The 24,262-nt window shown below is 45.9% G+C and overlaps 1 protein-coding gene and 1 long non-coding RNA gene across 5 annotated transcripts in view; one reads left to right on the forward strand and one right to left on the reverse strand.

Annotated features, from left to right (window-relative positions):
• Nucleotides 1-24,262, forward strand: part of MOB3B (MOB kinase activator 3B) — a 232,637-nt gene that overhangs the window by 141,577 nt on the left and 66,798 nt on the right. The window lies entirely within an intron of this gene.
• Nucleotides 1,849-11,659, reverse strand: LOC117203378 (uncharacterized). Its single transcript, XR_004486113.2, has 3 exons — nucleotides 6,552-11,659; nucleotides 4,622-4,813; nucleotides 1,849-3,731 (listed from the first exon to the last, which is right to left on the reverse strand). It is a non-coding gene; the product is annotated as an uncharacterized LOC117203378 (long non-coding RNA).

Below are 24,262 nucleotides of genomic sequence, written 5' to 3' on the forward strand. Positions count from 1 at the left end.
CTGAGTAGGAGATATGAAAAGAGGGATGGGAAATGTGTTCCAGGCAGCAAGAGCAGGCTATGTAAGGACCTGAAGGAGAAAAGACCTTGGCACAGTCAAGGAATTGACAAGATGCCCATTTGACAGAGTGTAATCAGGAAGGAGGAAAGTGAACGAGATGAGGTGGGAGACGTAGGCAGGAGCCAGATCACATAGAGCAGTGATTCTCAAACTCCAGCATGCATCCCTGTCCCCCAGAGAGCTTGTTAAAACCCTGATCGCTGGGCCCCACCCCCAGAGTTTCTGATCCAGTAGGTCTGGGGTGGCACCTGGGAGTGTGCATTTCCAAACAAGTTCCAGGTGCCGATCCTGCTGGTCTGGGGACCACTCTTTGAGAACCCCTCCTATAAGGCTTTTTCAGGCCATGGTCAGGGGTTTGAATTTTATTTGAAGCATTAGTGGTAAGCTATCAAAGGATGTCAAGAGTCATAGCCCTTAATTATAATTTTTTAAGTGATTACTCAGGCCATTGTATGGAGGATTAATTAGAAATTGTCAAGGACGAAAATGGGGAGGCCATGTAGGGAGTCATTCACAGTGGTCAGGCAAGGGCAGTGGCAGTCAAGAGGCGAGGAAGCGTTCAAGGTCTGTATCGAGGTGGCAGCAGTGGGATCTGCCTGAAGATTGAATGGATGGGCGAGGGAAAAAGAAGTGAAGGATGTTGTTGGAGTTTCTCTTTTGAGAGGCAGGGAAGGTGGTCAAGGCATTTACGAAAATGGGGAGGATTGGGGCAGGAGCATGTTTGGGAGGGAGAGAAAAGGAATTAGTTGGACATGCTTTAGACGTGTTAAAGTTGAAGAACCATCTCTGAAGGCTCAGGACTTACTACGTGCAGACGCTTCAGTGCTTGAACTAAAATGACGGAAGGCCACAGCCTCCTGGTCGGTGCTGAAATGAAAACCCTCTGGGTGCTCGGGAACGCAGCCCACTCCTCAGTCTTCTCTCTCCGGGAACCCGGAGTGCCTGGTAATAAATTACTCCTGCACTATAGGAGCAGCATCCCCTGTAAACCATTTTAAAGTAGGTCAGGTGCCTTTGGAAACTAGACTACCTCTTGGGTAGCTGGAGGTTCACAGTATATCCAACCAAGATGGAAGCTTCTGGGCGGCCAAGGTGCTTTTCGATCCAAGATCTACCAAAGTTCAGGGTTTCTCAACTTTGGCACTATTGACATTCGGGTCGGATAACTTTTTGCTGGGGCTACGGGGCTGTCCTGAGCACTGTAGAGAGTTAGGCAGCATCTCTGGCCTCCCAATGGTGACAACCAAAAATACCTCCAGACATTGCCAGATGTCCCCCCGGGTGTAAAATCATCCCCAGTTGAGAAGCGCTCCCCTAAGAAGACCCTCCTTCAACATATTAACCACTTTGTGGTTCCTCTTGCCACAGGACGAACTGTATTCCTAATTGAATAGGACTTTTTCTATCCCAGCCTCTCAGAACTCCCTGTCTTTCCAGGTGACTTTCAATCAATCTGAAATGTTAATACAGGTCATTGGTTAAGGAGCTGCTGTAATGATCTTCTGGAGAGGACACCTCTGGCCTGAAAATGTTCCTGTAAATGTTGCTGACGTAGGGAACTTTAGGGCAGCCTGTAGGAGGAAGGATGGGAGAATCTGATGGAAATTATGATAATGATAAATATAATGGTAATAGCAGCTAACTTATATATAGCAATGTGCCATACACACAGATCTATAGATTTTAAAAATATTAACTCACTTAATCCTCACAGCAACACTATGACTTTGGCAGTATTATTATCATCCCCATTTTATAGATGAGGAAACTGAGGTGTAAAGATTTAGCCAAGATCACACAGATAGTTAAGTAACAGCTGGGTTCAGACCCAGGAACTCTAACCCCCACCCAAGTCCATCCTCATAACTTGACTGTTTTTGCAAAGGAATGGGGATGGGGGATCTGATGGGAGAGAACATGGGGTCAGGTGGGTGTAAAATGATCTGCCTGCTAAGATGCATCATCTTTAATATTTATTATTAATTATACTTTTAAATTTACAAAGTCTCTTTGGTAGAAAATTCCCATAGTTTCAAGTATTTGAGAAATTATAATTTCCACCAATGATAAATACCGCAAGTAAACAGTCATTCATTTATTCATCCATTTACCCCCTTTGGTTCTGTTTAAAGAAGGCATCTAACTTCAATTTTCTTAGCAAACACACTTTTAAGCCACAGATTTCATTAAGTCACAGGGATTCATTTTCACAGGCTTGTAACTTTATTTTTGGTACCCAGAAGTAACTCCTCCACTTTTTGCTGCTATTTCCAAACTGCGTGGAGAGGCCAACACAAACATTTCCGTCACTGTTGAAACTGCAGGCAGCTGTGAAATTACAGGTGTGCTGAGTTTTCGTGATGTAGTAGGGATGAATGCTCACACTTTCCCAAAACTCCTCCGGGAGCACGTCAATAGCAGAGGGAAATACACTTAGATGAAGGATGTAACACGAGTCATGAGCTGATTCTTTCACTGCTGCCTTGGTCCCTGGAAAGATAAGCTCATGACATTTCCCTTCAAAACATGTTCTGAAATGCAATTCCTGTAGCTAATAAAACATCAGTGAAACTCGGGCTGACTGGGCCTTCGGGGCCATCAAGAATGTGATGACAGTTTGTGATGACAGTTGATACAGGGTTAACACCTGACCCCGTTTGTGCTACATTGATAGATTCTGAAATTCCTTGGGAAAGAATTCCATCTGGTGAATTTCTCTAAGGAGAGGAGTTTCTTGCATTTATGCATCTTAGGATCAGAAAAAAAAAAAAATCTTCATGCTGTTCTTGAGAAGACAGAGAATTCCCATCAACACAGCAGTTGCTTCAATCTGCTTTCGTTTTCATTTTGACAAGCCTTGCTTGCGGATCCTGTCCATCAAATGGGCTATGGCTGTGAAGGGACATTTCCTTGGGCGTTGTTGAGCTGTTCCTCTCAGATGTGTCAATAATAATGATAATAATACTAAAAATGTCCAAGATGTATCGGGTACTTAGCTACTATGTTATCACTTTACATGGATAATCTAACACCTAGATCCCGTGAGATGGGAACAATCACTGCCCCCTGATTTACGGTTGAGAAAATACAGGCTTAAAGAGAGAAGTCACCTGCCCCAGGTCACAAGTGAGGCACTAGCGGGGCCAGGACTTGAATTTCCCACACTTTGCTGGGCCCCTAACGCCCGCTACGTGCTGTCTTCCGCCCGTGGCCATCACGTTGCCTAAGGAAACGCAGCGGCAGGATGGACTGTCCGTGTACTTCTTGCGCTTGTCTGTACAGCAGTTAGGTGTCTGGAGCTTGCAAGGTTGAAAACCTTACTAGGCCCGAGACACCCTTCATTAAATGGTTGACACCAGAAGCACCCAAACCTCACGGTGCCCTGGGGCTTATCCCAACAGCTGCCACAGCAGACTGTCTAGGGAAGCAATTAGGTGCTTAAGGCCGTGCCAGGCCTGGCCAGCCAGCACTTGAGCTTGCTCCTAGCTCCCAGCAAACCCTGAACCATAAGTATGTCTCCTCTGCCAGAAACCCCTTAGGGCAATCAACATTGGCATCTGTCTTTGCATGCTTAATAAGAGTCTGGTCCCGGACTGGTCCTGCAGGAAGGGCCTTCACATATTCCCAAGGGCTTCTAAACATCAGGAAATGAGGTCTCCCAACAGCTCTCCCTGCAAAGAAACGTAGAGAACAGATCAAAGTAGAGCTACCTAATTTGGTGGGGAGAGGATGAATGAGGCCAGAGGGCGGGTGAGCCCGAGAGGACCCTGCTTCTCAGCATCTTACCACCCCACACCCCATTGCGGCCCCTCAGGCACCTTTGTAACACTTGCAGAATACAGTTTCAAAACCATGTCAGTCCTGGCCTACCTTCTTCATCTTATTGTCACTGTCTCACAGTCCTTAACGCAGAGCCTGACACTCTGGAAGTGGTGAGTACATTTTTTATTGAGTTAACATTAACTGGGAAAAAAATAATCACTGTCCTTTTGTATGTCCTACTTTGCTTTAAAAAAAATGTTATGTGAGGGACTTCCCTGGCGGTCCAGTGGTTAATCCAGGGGCATGGGTTCGTTCCCTGGTCAGGGAACTAAGATCCCACGTGCCAAGTGTCAGGGCGAAAAAATTTTTTTAAAAAAGTAAAAAATGTAATGTGAACGTAAGAATTCAGAGGAGTGTGGTAAACCCCATGGACGAAACTCTGCTAGAAAACACCTTCAGGGAAACATATTCTAAAGACTCTCCCTTTTCTCCCTTCTCCTCCCCTTCACGTCCTGCTTCCTGCCCTGTGGCAGGTCTGTGCAGCAGAAATTAAACGGTCTTGGCTTGATGGTAATTTCTAGGGCAAGATGCCTGTCTCCACCCCTTAGCGGTCCACAGATGCTCATCCCGCTTGCTCTTAACAGGGGCTGCCTGATTAACCTTCGTATCTTGTGACACATCATCTGGCAGAGGGGCTGGAGGCTGGGGGCTGCTAGCTGAGGGCCAGGGTCAGCTTCCCTCCTTCACCAAAGCTCCCCTTCCCGGGCACAGGCTGTGCAGTATGGCCCGAAGGACTCACCTCTGTTTCAGATGCTACTTCTGGGCAGAATTCTGGGGTGGGACTCTGCTAGGAGGAACTTGGCAGGCCTGGGGGAGGCTTCTGTCCCATGCTCAGCTGTGCCAGGGAAATGCTGGAGGGAGGTGTTGATGGAGAGAGCGTTGCTGTGGGTGAGTTCCAGTGCTAAAGCACGTTGGCTTCCACTGTTTTTTCCTATGGAAGAAGGCAGAACAATCGTTTTAATGAGGATGATTTTATTACCCAATGACCAGATTTTTTTTCATCAGTCCAGTGTGAGCAGCTGATTGCCAAGAAGAATGGACTGATATCATCTGTGCTGTTGAACTCTGAAAGGACAGGATCTCCCAGTTCCATTCCTGGAACTAACCCTGAATGCCAGCATGTCAGCTGCTGGTCCATGTCTTAGCTCAGGCAGGGGTGCACTCAAACCATTCATGGCAACTGATGGTAGCTTGTTTCTATGTTTAGAGATTTTTAAGAAGTTAGCAAATGTAGGCGTAGTCCCTTTTCCACTCCTAAGCAGCTCTGTGGTTTTGGCCAAGTCACTTATTTCTAACATTAAGTTTTACCTATAGACTTAAAAAATGAAAAGCAAAAGACATGATGTCTGGGATGGTGACTTTTCCAGTGTGGTGTTTTGGAAATGTGAGTGTTCTCATTTTAGAGGCAAAGACTTGGGCTTGTGTCAGTGGCTCTGCCAGCCACTGGATGAGTTTCTGTTTCCTTACCTGGAAAGTGAGAATAATTATCCCCTGCTTGCAGGAAAGTCAAAATTCAGTTGAGCAATTTCAGTATTCCCCAAATCTTCTATTATCTAGGAAAGGGTTCTGTGGCCAAGTAGGTTTAGGAAACCCTGCATTAAAAAGAGCAGGTTTCTTTAGTGTTGAATTTCTCAGAGCCTTTATGGTGCTTATGTACACTGGAAATTTTCCTGGAAAGGGATAGAATACACAGCATTTCCTTTAACTTTGGTGTCCTGTAAATCAGCGGTCCCCCACCTTTGTGGCACCAGGGACCGCTTTCGTGGAAGGCAATTTTTCCATGGAGCGGCAGGGGTGACGGTGGGGGGAATGGTTCACGCAGTAATGTGATGGGCAGCAATGGGGAGCGGCTGTAAATACAGATGAAACTTTGCTCGCTCGCCTGCCACTCACCTCCTGCTGTGCGTCCCCGGGTCCTAACAGGCCGCGGACAGGTACCGGTCCTTGGCCCGGGGGTTGGGGACCCCTGCTTTACATTATTGTTTTAAGGAGCATCTAACCACATGAGGACAAACTTTAAGGAATGCTGGGCAGTACATGTAAATTTAAGCTCAGGCCAGCATAAGGTAACAAATATGGGTAATCATAACAATTTACTGGATGCCCACTATGTTTTGGGTAGAGTACAGTATAAATATTGGGTTGGCCGAAAAGTTCCATTACAGAAAAACCCGAACGAACTTTTCGGCCAACCCAATAGCAAATCAAGAATGCAGCCCGCCAGCACCTGAGCAAGAGAGGTACCTAGGTACCTATTTCCCAGATACTCTTTAAAGGTACCAGCTTACTAGCTTTACAGAGGTGCTCTGTCCTGATTAAAAAGGAGAATAATCTGCTTCCACGGCTAGGTGTCCTTCTACACCCACGCCCACATGTAAATGACCTGCTTGCCTTTCTGGACCTGACTCTGGAGACTCCGCGGCCCATTGTGTCCACCCCTTTGACAGGCTGTCTCACTCCTGTCACAAAACCCTCATCAATCACTGTTGTTTGTCTAAGGGACTTGGAATCATTGGAGCCCGAGTTTGAATTCGCAAACCTCCACTTACTGCCCCGTGACCCTAGATACATTATTTGTGTTCCAGTTTCTCCAGCTGTAAAATTTGGACCCCGCCTGACTCATGAAGATCAAAATGAGATGGAGAGATGAAACAAGAAAGCTTACCCACCAGGCTCTGTAGTGAGAGCGCCAGCATATATGAATTTGTTTCATCCTCATGAAGTCCTGTGGGAGAGGTTCTTTTATTACCTCCGAAGCACCGAGAGGTCACATAACTCGTCCAAGTGACCATGTGCTGGGATGTGAATGTGGGCAGGCTGGGTCCCAGATCCACACTCTTACTGCTTCACCTTCCCGCCTTTCCTGTAAAGCAGGGGTCCCCAACCCCCAGGCCGCGGACAGGTAGCGGTCTGTGGCCTGTTAGGAACTGGGCCACACAGCAGGAGGTGAACGAGCGCCCGCAGGCAAAGCTTCATCTGTATTTACAGCCGTTCCCCATCACTCGCATTACCGCCTGAGCTCCGCCTCCTGTCAGATCAGCGGCGGCATTAGGTTCTCATAGGAGCTCGAACCCTACTGTGTACCGTGCATGCGAGGGATCTAGGTTGCGCGCTCCTTATGAGAATCTAATGCCTGATGATCTGAGGTAGAGCTGAGGGGTGATGCTAGCGCTGGGGAGCGGCTGCAAATACAGATTATCATCAGCAGAGAGGTTTGACTGCACAGACACCATAATAAATCAGTTGCTCGCAGACTCATATCACAGCCCTATCAGTGAGTGGCAAGTGAAAACAAGCTCAGGGTTCCCACTGATTCTGCATTATGGTGAGTTGTATAGTTATTTTCTTATATATTACAATGTAATAATAATAGACATAAAGTGCACCATAAACGTGATGCCCACGAATCTTCCCGAAACCAACCCTCCCCTCGCCCAACCACCCCCCTTCCGTGGAAAAATTGTCTTCCACGAAACCGGTCCCTGGTGCCAAAAAGGTTGAGGATCGCTGCTGTAAAGGACCTGAATGGTTCCGGGCACATGGTAGGTGAAATTGATGGACGTTTTCTTCTCCCTCCACATCTGTTCCATCTGCTCCACTGTTCTCTTATTGTCTTATTCATCAATGTATTCTCCCCTCCCCCAGTACCTTCCTTACTAAAGTTTTACTCGTTTAATTGTATGTTTAACGCATAAAGACCACACAGCACGAAGCCCTAGAAGTCTATGATATTGTTTGGGGGCTTTGAGTAGGATTGGGGGGTGATAGGGTCACTGGTCATGTCACATCCCCGGGGAACGTCAGGAAGCACCCTTCTTTCTGCCAGTTCTGCTCTGTAGTGAGTAACATTATAAGTGGTCCCTCCATCTCTCATGGCACACTGGAGAACCACAGATCACGGCAAGTTCTCACGTGTCAGGTTTTTATCACGTCCTGGGAGGGCAAGGTCCAGGGAATTCTCAGTCTTGTCTTTTCTCTGCCCAGGTAGGAGCCAAGGAGCTATGTGCGTGAATCAGCTTGAAGGAGCTCATAACGGGCCTTGATTTATTAGGCGGTTGTCTCGCCCTGAGTCACAGGAGTGAGGGTGGGGGACTTGGGGGATGGTTAGCCTTGATCTTCTGAACAATACACACGCTTTCCAGTTTCTGGGTGCAAAGAGTGAATCAGGCCCCTGGGAATAGCTAGAAACATTTGAATCTGTGTCACGTGTTATGGGGAGCCTGGGACTTTAGGCAGAGAAGCCCACGTAGAAAGAGAATTGATCTGATACCTTAAGCAATGGGTATCCATCCACACAGCTGGGTAACTTTGAGCCCCTTAATTTTTTGGCTTATTTTATTAGTCATCACATTTTAAGGCAGCCCAGGCATTGACCTGGTAAGAACATTTACAGTGCCAGACACTGTGCCAAACTGTCTCATTGTCCATTGGACCTATGAAAAAGCTGAGGTTCAGAAAGATGAAATCATGTGCTCAAGGCCACAGAGCTGGAATGAGGGGCATCAGAATTATGAACTCAGAGCTTTCTGACTCCAAGGCTTCAGACTAGAGAACATCCACTCTTATCAGGTTATGCCCAACCCTCACCAATTTCACATGACCTTCTCATGGGCTTGGAACATTCTGGGGCCATAGCTGAAATTTTGGAAAACGTCTTTAATTCCATCACAAATCAGCCAGTGCCCTGAGGCGCCCAGCCTGGGGTATGCTGCTTGAAGTGGCTTTTCCACCCAGACCCCAGCTGTCTGCATCTGGCTTGGTTTTCATAGGCACTTGGCAGAATTCCAGGGACTTTGAGGGTCCCGTGTGATGCCAGGATGTGCAGAAAATGAAGCATCTTCCTAGTCACTTGGCAGGGACAGACTTATACCCCCAGGACTCCAGGGAAGAGGTGTCCACCCTTTAGCAGTCCTCAGATCAGCATGGGCTGGGGAGACAGCTGTCTATTTCAGTGGGAAATAGAGTCTCAGAATGATAGAATGTTAGGTCTGGAAGGGACCTTGAAAGTCACCCAATTTTGTCCAGTGAAATCCTACATAGAATTTGAACATCGACAGGGATGGATAGGTGGGAGAAGAGATCTCTTATTCCTTCCGCTAGCTCGGCAGCACCTCAGTGCCCGCAGTGAAGAGTTTGAGACACACTGATCTCAGCCACACCTCGTGGATGTCAGCTGAGGAGCCTCTCCAAAGGTCACCCCGATTGAGCAGGAGCCTGGTGAGAGGTTGTGACTTGGTTTCCCAGGTGATTTCTGGGTCTGAAAAGGTGACCTCGGCTCTGCCTCTTCCCAGCCCCAGGATAAATTGAGCTTCCTTAGGCAGAGGGGAAAGTCCCAGACGTCTCCGACTGGTTGACTCCATTCAAGCTGTTACAACTCTTTCCAGTGAGTTTTAACCTTTCTCACAAAGCGCTAGGAACTTTGAGAGAGAGGATCATTAAAAAGCAAGAATAGGGGCTTCCCTGGTGGCGCAGTGGTTGAAAATCCGCCTGCCGATGCAGGGGACGCGGGTTCGTGCCCCGGTCCGGGAAGATCCCACATGCCTCGGAGCGGCTGGGCCCGTGAGCCATGGCCGCTGAGCCTGCGCGTCCGGAACCTGTGCTCTGCAACGGGAGAGGCCACAACAGTGAGAGGCCCGCGTACCACAAAGAAAAATAAAAAAAAAAAAAGCAAGAATAGCTTAAGGACCTTAGGCTGGAAGCAAGAACAAGGGTAATTAGCCATGCTGCGGGGAGAGGAGCTTGGCAGTAAGAAGACCTCCTCTGTTCCTCCCAAAGTTTTCCCCAGAGTCAACTTTAATGAGAGGGTTAGTTTAATAGGGCATGTAACCTGGAAAGTCCCCTGTGAGTTCAGCACTCAGAGTATAGACATCACATCTCCTTTTTTTGCCCTTGACTCTCCTAAGACTGAGATGACCCTGAGGGAGGAAATAGAACATATTTGGTTGAGAAAGTCCCTGCACTAAAGTCGCACTCCTGGTGCTAAAGCTGGCCTCCAGGCCACGTGGTGGGTGAGGATTTGGCCAAGGTACAGCAGGTGACCCAGCTTTTCCCAGAAAGGCTTGGGCAGGCTCTGTTGAATTAGCACATCAGGAGTTTCACTAGGGTTAATGTTTTAACCGTGTCAATATACTTAATGTCATTTTGTTTGAACATTCCAGGACCCAATAAAACCATTTTTAAGGAGCACGTTTTGTTTTTGAGTGAAGGAATAGCAGTAGGAATTACTGGGGTGCACTCGTGCTGTGTTGAAAAGTTTAAATGTTAAAAGTCGAATACAACACCAAAGACCAAAGAAATGCCTATAATTTATACGTTGAGAGTTTTGCAACACTTTTAGCTGTTATAGTCATTTCATAGTCTGAGAGTCTATTTCACTCTCTTGGTCATTTCTGTGCTGTGGAATTTTTGTGATTTGGGAGATTAGCTGCTGGTGGGTTTTATTCAGAACCTGCGGACTGGATGGAACCTGTGGACTGGATGGCTTTGGATCAGGTCACATTTTGTGACTTCTCCTCTGATTAAGAGGAGAAGATCTAGAGCCAGCCTGCCTGAACTCACAGCCCAGCTCCTCCACCCACTTGTGGTGTGGCCTTGGGCGGGAAACTTAATCTTCCTGATCTGTGAAATGGGCATGAAGGTAGTGCCTGCCTCGTGGGGTACTTAATGAAGTAATGCACCAGCCCTGGACCAGAGTAAACACTCAACGCTTAGCTAGTATAGTTGTCGCCGTTAACACCAGCACTGACACCCCACAGCTGGCCCTCTCTTAGACCACGGTCACTATGGTCATAGTATCTCAGAGTTGAAGGAGACCCCAACGATTCCCAAAAGCTGCATTGGAGTCCCCAAAGGTGCTTTGAAAAATTAGCTATAACTGAGCTGCACCTGAGACCCAGGGGACTAGACGGGGGACTGGGAATCTGGCCTATGAACAAACACAGGTGATTGTCATATGCAACCAGTAGTGGAAACCACCTTCTCTTAACCTGGATCCCCTCTAACAACACGAGCAAGTGGCCTCTACTTGAACATCTCCCTGAGTGGGGAACTCACCACCACCCCAGGCAATGAATCCCCCTTTTGGACACCTCTGGCAGTACAACAGTGTGTCTTCCTGTTGATCTTAAGAAGGAAGGGAAGAAGAAAGGGACTGCCTTCAGCCATAAAAAGAGAATAGAGTAGTGGAAAGAGAACAGACTTTGAAGTCGGAAAGAAATGGGCTTGAATTCCTCTCCCGCACTTGTTAGCTTTGTGGCCCTGGGTGAGTGGCTTGCTGTTTTCTTCTCCCATTCATTTTCCAAATGACAGGCTTTCAGTGTTTGAACCTGATCTTTCCAGTTTTCTCCTGGCCTCCCGATATGATAAGACCTCAGTTTCCCTTATCACTTTATGACCAGGCTCCGTCCCTACCCAATCATATAATCCCCAAAGACGCACGTGGTTCCCCAGGTGTGGTTCTGGGTCAGAGAGTGAATCAGGACTGGCAGCGGCTGGAGGAATGGACCAGAAAACCAGGGAGTGAGCCAGCAGGGTGAGAGGGGAAGAGACTCTGGCACACCAGATCCCCAGCCCTCATCCCCCTAGTCATTCACCTAAGCTGACCCGTGGTTCTGATGCTCCTGGAACTAAACCCTGGCAGTGTCCCTTTGGAGGTGGCACTGGGGATGGATGTTATCATCCTAGCCACATCCTTGAGGGTAGTGTGTGAGGAACTGGATGGGGTCAAGGCCACCTCTCCCTCCTGTTCAGTTTTCCAGAGGCTGCGACCAGAGCTTGCTGGAGGGCAGGTGAGCAGGAATCTAGGCTGTGCACCCTTTACCCACTTCCTGATGCTAAGTCCATTCCCATGACCTCAGCCCCACTCCAGCTCAGATCCAACAATGCCTGGTTCGTTCCCAACCATGCACGTGGTTTTCAGCCTACAAGCAAGGACTCTTCTACCCATTGTGTGGGTCAGAAAGAGAAAAGCAAAGGTTTTTAGATCTGAGTTCTGAAAATCTTTAGTACTGTTTGTGTTCAGAACATTTAACCTCTCTCTCTTTTTTTTAAAGTTTATTTATTTTATTTATTTTTGGCTGCATTGGGTCTTCGTCGCTGCGCGTAAGCTTTCTCTAGTTGCAGCGAGCGGGGGCTACTCTTTGTTGCAGTGCTCAGGCTTCTCATTGTGTTGGCTTCTCTTGTTGTGGAGCACGGGCTCTAGGTGCTCAGGCTTCAGTAGTTGCAGCATGCGGGCTCAGTAGTTGTGGCTTGTGGGCTCTAGAACACAGGTTCGGTAGTTGTGGCTCACGGGCTTAGTTGCTCCGCAACATGTGGAATCTTCCTGGACCAGGGCTCGAATTTGTGTCCCCTGCATTGGCAGGTGGATTCTTAACCACTGCGCCACCAGGGAAGTCCAACATTTAACTTCTCTTGAGCTTCAGTTCCTCATCTGTAAAACTGAGATACAAGTAATACCTACTGCGCGGGATTGGAGAAAGGACTAGATGACATGTGCATACAAGCACTTAGTATATACTAAGTGATTAATATGTGTCGGCTTCTTGGGAGGAGGAGGTACAACTGAATGATTGATTTTTCACCCTCCCACTGCCTGTGAGAGTGGACCAAAGGCTGAGGCTGCCCGTGCATCCACCTCTCCAATCCCCTGCGAAGGACCTAGCGTTCAAATGAAAACGTGGCCATCAGCATGTCTGTAAAGTTGGCCAAGGCAAATCTAAATAGTACATCAGGGGAGTTTAAATTTTACAGAGGAAATGTGAAAGTCTTGGAGAACATTTCTTCCTTTCTTAAACTTTTATAGGGCAGAGTTCAGTGTTGCCTTTCACTTCCATTAGGTTTCAATTTAGCTGTGAACGTGTGGTCCGACCAGCTGCATGACCATCACCGGGAAACTTATTAGAAGCACGAAACCTCGGACTCCACTCCAAACACGCTGAAACTCTGGGGTGCAGCCCAGCAATGTGTGTTTTAACAAGCCCTTCAGATGCTTTTATGGCTGCCATTTGAAAACATTGCTTAGGTGGTGGCGGGGTCCCCTTCCTGTGCCCCTCCTCCCACCCCTGGCAGTTTTCAGGTCCACAAGCCCACGTCTCTAGCCATATATCTTCAGCACTTCCACAGTTTGAAGACATCTCCTGGGAGAATGATTTATTGTCTCATCTTGGGAGACTCATCTGTTCACACCAACAGCTGGTGTGATCTAAATCCAAGTCTGTACTAGAGAAAAGTCGGGGAATAAACATCTGTTTTGGATGGTCAACCTCCAGATCATTTGGCTTCCTCTACCTCCAAAGCTGCCTTCCTGACCTCCTGAAAACTATCATGGTATTTCTGATGGGTAATGATCATAGCAAATATTTATCAAGCTGTACCTATGTTGGAAAACACCTTTCTTTTCTTTTTTTTTTCCCCCTGATTTAATCCTCACAACAACCTAATGAGGTGAGACTGAGCCTCAGAGAGGCTAATTCCCTTGCCCAAAATCACGTAGCCAGCAAGTGGCAGGCAAGAGACTTAGACTCCGGTCTGAAACCAGGTTCTGTGAATCTTCAGCGAGACTCCCTGTTTGGTTAAGCAGGCTGTGTATCCTTGAGCAAGGAATATGCACAAAGGAATATTCTAGGCTAGTGTTCTTTAAACATCGGCACAGATCAGGATTATCTGGGTGGCATCTTAAAACACAGATGGCTGGGCCCTAGTCCCAAAGATTCAGATTTAGTGTCTCTAACTTGGGGTCTGGGAATGTGCATTTCTAACAAGTTCCCAGTGACTGCTGGTGCTGCTGGTCCAGGGACCACAATTATTTTTTTGCGGTACGCGGGCCTCTCGCTGCTGTGGCCTCTCCCGTTGCGGAGCACAGCCTCCGGATGCGCAGGCTCAGCGGCCATGGCTCACGGGCCCAGCCGCTCTGCGGCATGTGGGATCTTCCCAGACCGGGGCACGAACCCGCGTCCCCTGCATTGGCAAGCGGACTCTCAACCACTGTGCCACCAGGGAAGCCCTAATCTTACTTTTTAAAAACTATATATTATATATATGCAAAGAGACAAGAATGGAAGGTTACATACCAAATATTACCAGTGGTTATTTCTTGGTGGGATTATGGGTTGTAATGGTATCTTTACTTGACAGCATTTTCTAAATTTTCTTAAACATTACTCATATGATTAGAGCAAAAGAAATGAGGCAGTCACCTACTTTTATAAATTTATGTTCCCAAATACCTGTCTGAAACACAAACCATAGGTTTATAAGTTAGGAGATTTTTTCAGAGAACTCGAAAACATATGAGAATTGCTAATTACAGTCCCAAAGAGTGCTAATGCCTTTGGGGCCAGGACATGTGAGAACCTTCCTAGGAATGGGGAGAGGTGCTGTTGGACAAGGGGACACTTGCTCTGCAAGGTTGTCATGGGGATGGGCAGCGGTGGTCGGGCGGGGGGCTTCTAGGATCCTCTCAGGATGCATGGGGTGGGGCTTTTGTTCTCTCCTCCAGTGACAGCTGGCTGACAGTGTTTCTGTGTGACATCACCAAGGTACCACAGTAGGTAGTAAATGTAGAATAGACCAAATGCGCCATGCCAAGGGAGTTTAGCGGTGTCCATGTATTGTGTAAATATGCAGGCAGTAAGAAAGTCAAGCCTGCATAATTTGAGGACCACCTAGGAAGGGTACCAAAGAAAAGATGTAGGGTTGCAAAACACAAACCCATTTGCTTCCATCACCCCCAGGAGTCTGTCTATCAATGTGCCCAGTGGTGTTGCCTTCAGAAAAAAAGCAAATGATACCTTCTGCACGTTTGTGTCAAATGGAGCACTTTAGAAAGAGGACGGTCCCACTGCAGGGCTCAGAGGGGCCTGGAAGGAAGATGGAATCTGAAAGTATTACGTACTCAGGGACGTATTACGTACCCTAGGACGGTGTACGTAAGTATTATGTACCCTAGGATGGTGTTCCTAGGGTAATGGTTTTCTAGTATAGCCAATAGATATTTTCTATGCAACCAAGCCTCACCTGGCCTCACAAAACAAAACAAAGTGTATTAACTACCTGCTTCCACATAGAGAAACACAATGTTTTCTTTAAAGGGTCTAGGCTGGCAAAGTAAATGAATGAAATGAATGGAGCTGCCCAGGGAAGTACAGCATCTCCAGTTTACAGGGAGCAGACATCACTTAGTTATTGCCGTGTGAGAATTTCAGTCCACTAGTGCCAGGTCTTTCGAGTTTTTCCAAGAGAAGCCAGACTTCTTAATATTTGTATCGTAGTTCCCAATTTCTAAATGTTGGCAGCATTTCAAAAATACTATGTAGTCCAAAGAAAACATGCCTTCTGGCTAAGGTTGGCCTGCAGCCGACAGTTTCTCACCTCTGCTTCAGAATCTCAAGTCCGAGAGAGGCAATTGCTTTAGTCACCTGCATCCTCTTCCTGTCCACCTCCACCAAATTCCAAAAGACAAATGTCCTGAACTCTCAGACTTTTCTTCTCAAAAGTCATGTTTCATTAAGGACCTTAAAATTGGCTAATGGCCTTACAATAATTTATTTCAGTTGAGGATTTGTAAAACTATTCAGAGGTACGTTCTTGAAGGTGAGGTTAATTTTTTAAATAATTTTAAAGGAATTATGAAGGTAGAGGGTGTATTAGTTGTATTATTTGAGGGTGTGTTATATGCTTTGCAGTGGGACGGATCTAGGTTGAGATTCCAGCTCCATCACCTAGTACCTGTGTCACTTGGGCACAGGTGATTCCCATTTTCTCATCTGCAAAGTGGGGGAAACAACTCCTGAGTTTGTTGGCTTGTTTGATTGGTAATGAATGATTTTAACATATGTTAATATCTGGTGCCCTTAGGTGCTCAGGAAATTAAGTTTCTCTCAGGAGCCAACGTAATGGAAACTTTTAATTGCAAATGTTATAAAATAACCTCATGAAGCTTTTCCACATTTTTATAATTTTAAAAATGCACTTTCTTCAGAAGTCCCATTATAGTAAATAGTGTTGCAGTTGAAACAGGAGAAATTAGAGAGAGTGAGGGGAAGAACCTCAAGAGTGTCCGATCAGTGCCAGGGTTCACTTACATTATAAGGGGACCTTATAATTTATCAGTCTAATTTAGCTCCTCTGATTATTGCTAACTTTCTAATATCTAGCACATCCCCAAATATATGTGTTTGTTAATTTTTAAAATCAGTTAATGGACAAATAGAGTACGTGCTGGGAGTTTTATCTGGCAAGGATAACTGCTAACTGGATAGCTCTGTTCGGGCTATGCTGTGTATCAGAAATGGTTGGCTCCCCAGACATGGAACCTGTATGGTCACACAGGACCTGCCCTCAGAAGAGCCCCATGCTTGGTTTAATATTTGCTGTCGCCATCTTGAAATTCTTTATAATTTTTGAAAAAGGGCCTCCGCAAATTGTGTAGCCAGTTCTGATCGGAGAGTGTTATCAGGAAACGTAGAATTGTCAGTGCATAACCCAAAGGGCACAAGCTCATGGCCCCTGGAGCCTATTGAATATTTTTTGGCCCACAGAGTGGTTATCTTTTTTTAATATAAATAAACTTTGTATTTAGAAGAGTTTTATATTTGCAGAAAAGTTGCAAAGATAAGACAGAGTCCCACATATAACTCATCCAGTTTCCCTTGTCAGCAACATCTTACGTTACATGTATGAGACATTTGTCACAAATGAGGAACTAACGTCAGTGCATTTTCATTAACTAAACTCCACACAGTATTCAGATTTTAGAAGTTTTTCCCTAATGCCCTTTTCCTCTTCCTGGATTCCATCTAGGATACCACATTACATTTCGTTGTCAGGTCTCCTTACACCCTTCTGAGCTGACGTTTTCTCAAACTTTACTTGTTTTTGATGACTTCAACAATTTAAAGGAGTGCTGGTAAATGTTTTGTAGAACATCCCTGAATTTAGGTTTGTCTAATATTTTTCTCATGGTTCCATTGGGGTTATGGGTTTTGGGTCAGAAGTCCACAGAGCCGAAGTGACATTTTCCTCACATCATATCAAAGGTATATGCCAAGAAACTAATCAGTGATGGCATTGACCTTAGTTACCTGGCCAACGTTGTGTCTGCCAGGTTTCTCCATTTTAAAGTTACCCTTCCCACCTCCCTTTCCAAACTGCACTCTTTGGAAGCAAGTCACCTGGCATACCCCACAGTCAAGGCTACGGAACGGAGTTCCACCTTCTTCAGGGGAAAGTAACTACGTAAATTTTTCGGAATTCTGCTGCAATTTGTCTGTTCCCCACTTATTTATTCAATCATGTATTTCTATCAGTCTGGACTCGTGGGTATTTATTTTATACTTTCGGTTATAATCTAATACTACTCCATTTATTTTCTTGCTCAAATTCCAGCTTCGGCCTTGCAGGAGCTCTTTCAGGTTGCCTCCAGGGTCCCTTGGACACACCTCCATTGTTGTGTTTTTATCGAGGACTCCCTTTCTTTCTGGCGCTACAAAGTGTTCTGTTACATTTCCTGCCCCAGCCCTAGAATCAGCTGTTTCTCCAAGGGGCCCTGATTCCCCTTTTTGAAGAATGGTATTAGACACTAAGATCTGGAGGTTGCAGGTGCACATTCCTACCAAGACATTTTTTAATTTTAAAAATTAAAAAAAATTTAATGTAAATTAAAAATGTAATGTAAAATTAAAAAATTTTTAAACGTAAAATTTAAAAATTAAGCTGTCATAGAAAGTCAACTTTTCCAGGCTGAGTTAACTATGTAAAAATAAATTACACTAAAAATAAAATGTTTTTTAAAAATTTTTCATGTTTTTAAACTACCAACATTTAACTATGAAGAGATTTCACATTAGAATCTAGACTTCCGATTCTCTTGAAAGACCAGAAGTTCTGGCAACCCTGGACCCATATTCCTGCTCAACACGGTTAGCTGAGGCTGAGACACTTTTTCTTTCCTGCATAAAGCACTGTCCAGGTTGTCACAGTCTGTGCCATTCCCTATTGTATTACAGCCAGCCTACTTGACGCTTTTATGTCCCTTTCTGACCCTTGAAGGCATTTGAATAAGTGATTTCTGGTTAAGACCATATTCAAGTAAGTACTTTACAGATATACAGTTCAGACCATGAACTTAGCTCTACTTTGACCCAGTGATCAGATTTAAAAGCTACGTTTCTGGTTTCATCCCTAACCCACTAACGTACCTTCATTGGGTCTTACATGCAAATGCGAAGACTCACCAATTTTTCTCAGTCCCTGCCAGAACCCTTCCAGCTCAGATGCAAAGAGTCATCTGCATCCACTTTCATCCCCTTCAGCCTCATGCAGGGCGGGTCTTTGCATTCAGAGTCTGCTCTGAACTTCTTTGGCAAGTTTTCCTTTCTTACACCTTTTCTGTCTGGAGAAGATCCCCCAACAATTACATCCCTGCCTCAGATCAATTTCTTCCTGTTCCCTTTTGGCTCTGCAAAGCACCCCTCAAGTTGGGATCCAATCATTGTTCTTTCTGGATCCGGCGTTTCTCAAAAGGATGGATTACTTTTGCTATCTTTTTCCTCTCCCCTGCCTTCCCCAATCATGTATCCCAGGATTGTTTGTTTCTCAGTCAATCCTGGCTTATTTCAAACTTTAATAACTCTGGAAAATGACCTACCTGATAGTTTTCTATTTATATGAAAATAGGTGCTTCAATATAAACATAAAATACAAGTTGAGGAGGTGTTCTTTCCCAGTATGGGTGAAAAGTTAATAGAAAGATGCATCTGAGATCTGCTAGGTGTGAAGAGTTAAATGGGTATTAATTTTCACTGCAGCCTTATGGCCTTGGACTTGACAAGGTTAAACGTGGGCCAATAGCAGTTTCCTGGGGGATCTTTCCATAGCACAGTGGTTTTCAGACTGTGACTCAAAGGCCACTGCCTGGGGACAGGAGAAGAAATCCAAGAGTAAAGAAAGGAAGCTCCACTAAGGGGGAGCCACAGCCAACCAGGCAGGAGGTGATGGTGGCTTGAGCTAGGGAAGCGGCAGTGGGGCTGGAGAGAAGTTTATAGATTAGAAACTATTTGGACAAGACTTGGTATTCTGTGTATGTGTGTGTGTGTGTATTTTTTGTGTGTATTTTTCTGTATTTAAAAAAAATTAACTAGAGTTGATTTACAATATTGTGTTAGTTTCAGGTGTACAGCTTCAGATTCTTTTCCATTATAGGTTATTAGAAGATACTGAATATAGTTCCCTGTGCTATATTCAATATAAATAAATAAATCCTTGTTGTAAATCCTTGTTGTCTATTATACATATAGTGGTGTGTATCTGTTAATCCCATACTCCTAATTTATCCCTCCCCTGCTTTCCCCTTTAGTAACCATAAGTTTATTTCCTATGTCTGAGTCTATTTCTGTTTTGTAAGTAAGTTGATTTGTATTATTTTTTAGATTCCACATATAAGTGATGTCATATGATATTTGTCTTTGTCTGACTTACTTAGGATGATAATCTCTAGGTCCATCCATGTTGCTGCAAATGGCATTATTTCATTCTTTTTTATGGCTGAGTAATATTCCATTGTGTATACGTATGTGTATATACACGTACATATATACATATACACCACATCTCAGACAAGACTGGGTTTTCATTGCCCTGCACATAATGGAAGAAAGATTCTGCTGGTGAATAAAGAAAAGTTTTATTTGTGAAAATACTCACAACAGATCATCCACGACCAGGAGGCTGAGTCATTTGCAAGCTCTGACTGGGGCTCATGATCAAAGTGCTGGTGCTTCTGTCTGACTTTCCAGTTCTAATGAGGTTCGTTAACACCATGTTCTCAGCTCACTCTATCTCATTTGGGCCATTTGATTTTCAGCAAACGCGGCAGGTCTGAACTAGCTAGAGTTCATCTTTAATGGCTTTTATTGCCAATCCATAGTGAATGAATGCCTTTCTCAGGTCTTCTTGGGTCTCTCTTGATGTACTTCCACCTCCACGCCAGGACAGAGCGAGGGGAGGCAGCCAGCCAACCTGGAGATGGGGATGCGAATAAGAAGGAGCTTCCAGGGCTTCCCTGGTGGCGCAGTGGTTGCAGTTCGCCTGCCGATGCAGGGGACACGGGTTCGTGCCCCGGTCCGGGAGGATCCCACATGCCGCGGAGCGGCTGGGCCCGTGAGCCATGGCCGCTGAGCCTGCGCGTCCGGAGCCTGTGCTCCGCAACGGGAGAGGCCACAACAGTGAGAGGCCCGCGTACCGCAAAAAAAAAAAATGAAGGAGCTTCCAGCAGCAGAGAAGTGGCACTGGGGACAAGAAGGGGCAGGTGACAGGCAGGCTCCTTTGGCTGGCTGAAACAGCACTTCCTCCGCCTCGCAAATGGCACGTCTGAGAGAATTAACAGTCTGTTTAGAACGTATCATCACTTGCTCTTCTGTTTTCCCTCCTTTTGGTCCAGCCAGTGTGATAATGGGTCCGAGGGTAACTCGGGGTTGGGGCGAGGGGCAGCTGGGACTGGGCAGACGGAGCTGGGGAAGAGAGTAGTAGCCAGTTTATTTCTAACCATTTGCAGCTGTCAGCTTGTTTGGGGACTTTTTTTTTTTTTTTTTCAGGCAGAGGAACAAAGTCTTGCTACACAGGATTGTTTTCCTTGGCATGGTGTACAGACACTTTCTTGAGGAATGCACTGAGATAACACAAAACATCTGCTTAGAAGGATCGGTCCTCCAAAGCTGAATTTTCATCAGCAAGAGTACGAGGCTTCTTTAGATAAATATATATATATACGTTTTGCAGGAGGCAGGAGACTGTGGATGGAATGGTCAAGAGAATAAACTATTAGCAGAGGATTTTAAAGAAATAGGTCTATGTTGTTAAGGTTTCTTTTCTTTCTTTCTTTTTCTTTCTTCATTGTGATCCAATTGTGTTTTGTTTTGCAAGTATTTTGGAAATGGTATGTTCTCAGCCACGCTGCCGGAGGAGGCCTGTTTTCTTTTCCCACGTGTGTGGGATGTTGTTTTTATCCATGAGCTATTGAGAATGAGTGGTTTTTATGACTTGTAGAGGGGTTTTCACATGCACACTCCTGGTACTGGCGTCCAAAGACCAAAAGGACAGCACACATGCTCTCAGACAGGAGTGACAGTGTGAAGGAGCTCAAGATAGGCACTTCTGGTTGTTGTTACTGACATGCCATTGAGGTCCCCAAGGGATTAGATTAGCCAAGGCATTAGGCTTCATCCCGTGTCACGTGGAAGCTCCTCGGACAGTTCACACGTTGTTTCCATATATCACCTTGGGTCCAAATCTGCTTTCCAGGAAGAGTTTGTCCTTTAGAGAAAAGGCAGCTCCATCTGTGCCGTTTCATTAGCCCTCCCCCACCCTGGACTCTAATGAGGAAGAGTCTCACCTTTTAAAGCAGTAATAACATCAGCGGCCTTTTGCCGAATGCCTCTGAAAGCCTGCTGGCCCTGGGCTCCGTGTTTAATCCTCCCAGTCTCACCAAATACCAGGTATAATTATCCTCATTCCTCAGATAAGGAAACCGAGCCTTTTAGAAGTTAGCAAACTCACTCCCGGGCAAGTATCAGGGGAGTTCCACAGCTGGAATCTGAAACCAGTGATTGACACCAGAGCCAGACGCTTAACCAGTGTCCACGAATGACACATGCCTTTGGGGAAGTAAGAGCCAATATGCCCTTTTCCACCTTCGTCTTTTAACAGATTTGTCTTCTCCAGTTCTGCCGATTGGATTGGCAAGAGATGAAACGAGGCGTAAGAATCCCATCCAGTTTCCTGGCAGAGTGGAAAGAGCATAGGCTCTAGAATCAGACAGACTTGAATTCAGACCCCTTTTCACCACAGACTAGCTCTAAACCCCGGGCCAGTCAGTCCCCGCACCTTTCTGAGCTTTGATTTTGGTGTACCTCCGCTCTGGGCACTAAGCCTCCTTCTGGGAGGAGCGTGGATGCACTCCCTGCCCTCAGGGAGCATACAGTCTGGAGGGGGTGGCAGACCTGAGCCGGTACCCACACACATCAGTGTGCAGTTGCCGTCAGGAGAGTTACAGGAGCAGATGGTACATGCCAGGCAACCTGAGTCTGGGGACGATGGGAGGCTTTCAGCTGAGCTGTACAGAAGGAAGAGGCGTTAGCTAGGTGAACGACAGGCGGGAATGTCTGCCAGCTGGAACCTGGGATGTTCTGGGGCCGGTCCTCTGGTGTCCCTGTAGACAGGCTTTGAGGCCGTGCTCTCCATAGCTCCACAGCCCAGGTTCAACCCGGTGTCGTCAGAGACCAGGTGCTCAGCCCTAAGCATCTGGCTTTCTCTCCAGAAGAAAACGGAGAAAAACCATGAAAACAAGAATGGGCAGCAGCTAGCTTGGAAACTGCCGCCTGGGTCTTGTTTGACTTTGGGACCTCCATCTCCCAACTGTGGCCCTGTCATAGCATCTCTGCATTCTCTGAGGGACTCTCTCCTTTTGCAGCTTCCATAACAGGATAAAAGAAAAAAACACAAGCCATTTAGACAACTTCTTGTTTTGTTTTTTTTTCCAGAGGTGCCTGAAAAGGAAGGATTGAATGGGGCATTTGGGGGCTAAGTGAAAGGGAGGGGAGGGGAGGGGATGAGGAAGAAAGAAAATAGATTGAAGCTCAGAAATTACTGGAATTTTTATTCAGTTCTGTTTGGGAGAAAGGATAGTTACCGAGTCAGAGATGAAAGGCAAATCCGCATGGGGCCCCAGAGAAATGATTATATTCCATGCTCAATTTAGCTCTCGCACTCAATGTGGCTTGGAGATGAGAAAGTTTGTGGTTAGACACATTCATAAACTCAGCAGGGCTCTGTCAGATGCTGGTTCCCGGCTGAGTACCAGGTCCTCCCCAGCAGCAGAAACGGAGCCGTGAAGCTGCCTGGTCGGGCCTTCAAGAGGGGCTCCAAGCCCCACAGGCTCACTGCACCCTCCGCCTTCACCCCAACTCTCTGGCTGGCCTCCTCCTTGGCCCGATAACTTAGCAAACTCTAGTCTTGCTTTGAGTCTAATTGTTGAGCAAATTCCTGCTGGAACATGTGAGTGATTGGTTTGGGATTCTGACCTCTGCCCAGGCACCTTGCCTGGGCTCATTCTGGAATCTGAGTTCAGCCTGGTCCCGTTTTCAGCTCACTGATCCCATTTGCAGAGACCAAGCCACACAGCCTGCCCCGAACCATCCAGATCTATCCTTGAGCACCCAGATGTCTATCACCTCTTTGTGAAGCTCATCTGAACACGTCTTCTCATCTCGAGCCAGCTTGTTGGAGTCTGAAATTTCCCAGCTTGAATCTGAGAGTCAGGGGCTGTGGCTCAGGGTAGGGTAGAGGAAGGGGAGGCTCTGAGATCAATCGTGCTTGCAAATCATGTCGAGACCTTCTGTTCAAAGGTTGTTTTCTATAGGGATTTCCCTGGCGGTCCAGTGGTTAAGACTCCACGCTTCCATGGAGGGGGCACGGGTTCGATCCCTAGTCTGGCAAGTTCCGTATGCTGCATGGCATGGCCAAAAAAAAAAAAAAAAAGCCTCTAACCTATTCTAAAGGTTGTTTTCTATATGATCAATACATATCTGTCTGAGATTATTGTCGGAAGGTTTGTCTGGGTTATTATAAGACTAGTCAAAGTTTAACTCCAAACCCTTCAGATATGCCATCTATTTCAGTTATGACTCTGGTTAATATTGTCTGGCATTAACTTTCCAATTGAGTACAGTGACTGAAAATTAACTCTCAACGCCCCCCCCGAAAAACTATATTGAAAGGTAAAAAAGGGAGGTTTCAATGATAAAAAAAAGGAGTTTCAGATTCTTTCTTCCCACCCCCTAGGCTAGATGGAAATGTTCTTCATCCCAGAGCTCTCCTCCATAGAAGAGCATTGTGTAGCCTTGCAAGCCAGGACCATATCAAGACTCTGGCAAAAGCTATCATTTCTGCTGTAGGCTTTTTTCCTCCCCCAAATAGGCGATGATGGATTCACATCTTGACTAAATAAGATCACTGCTCTCTTATGATTCAACTTTGAATGATGAGTGTTCCCTACCTAGCCCTGTGCCAGGTGCTTTTAAAGATAGAATCAAAGTATAAAACAGTCCCTTTGTTCAGGGAACTTACAGTAATACAAGACATAAATATGAGAAATTTGTAGAAAATAATGCAAAGCCAAATATCATCCAGGGCTTAATTGAGTACCTACCACTCTAAATTCATTGCACGTTCAGGACTGATGGATTAATACCAAGACTGCCCTCCTGAAAATAAATATGCAGGAGGAATTTAATCCCAAAGTATGTTACAAAGAACATTTGGTCAATGAGATACTAAAACTAACAGTGCGCCGGAGTGCTTCCTATCTGCAAAGTATTAGCAAAGCCTT

This window comes from Orcinus orca, chromosome 6 (genome assembly GCF_937001465.1).
Source record: "Orcinus orca chromosome 6, mOrcOrc1.1, whole genome shotgun sequence".
In the NCBI taxonomy this organism is placed as follows: domain Eukaryota; kingdom Metazoa; phylum Chordata; class Mammalia; order Artiodactyla; family Delphinidae; genus Orcinus; species Orcinus orca.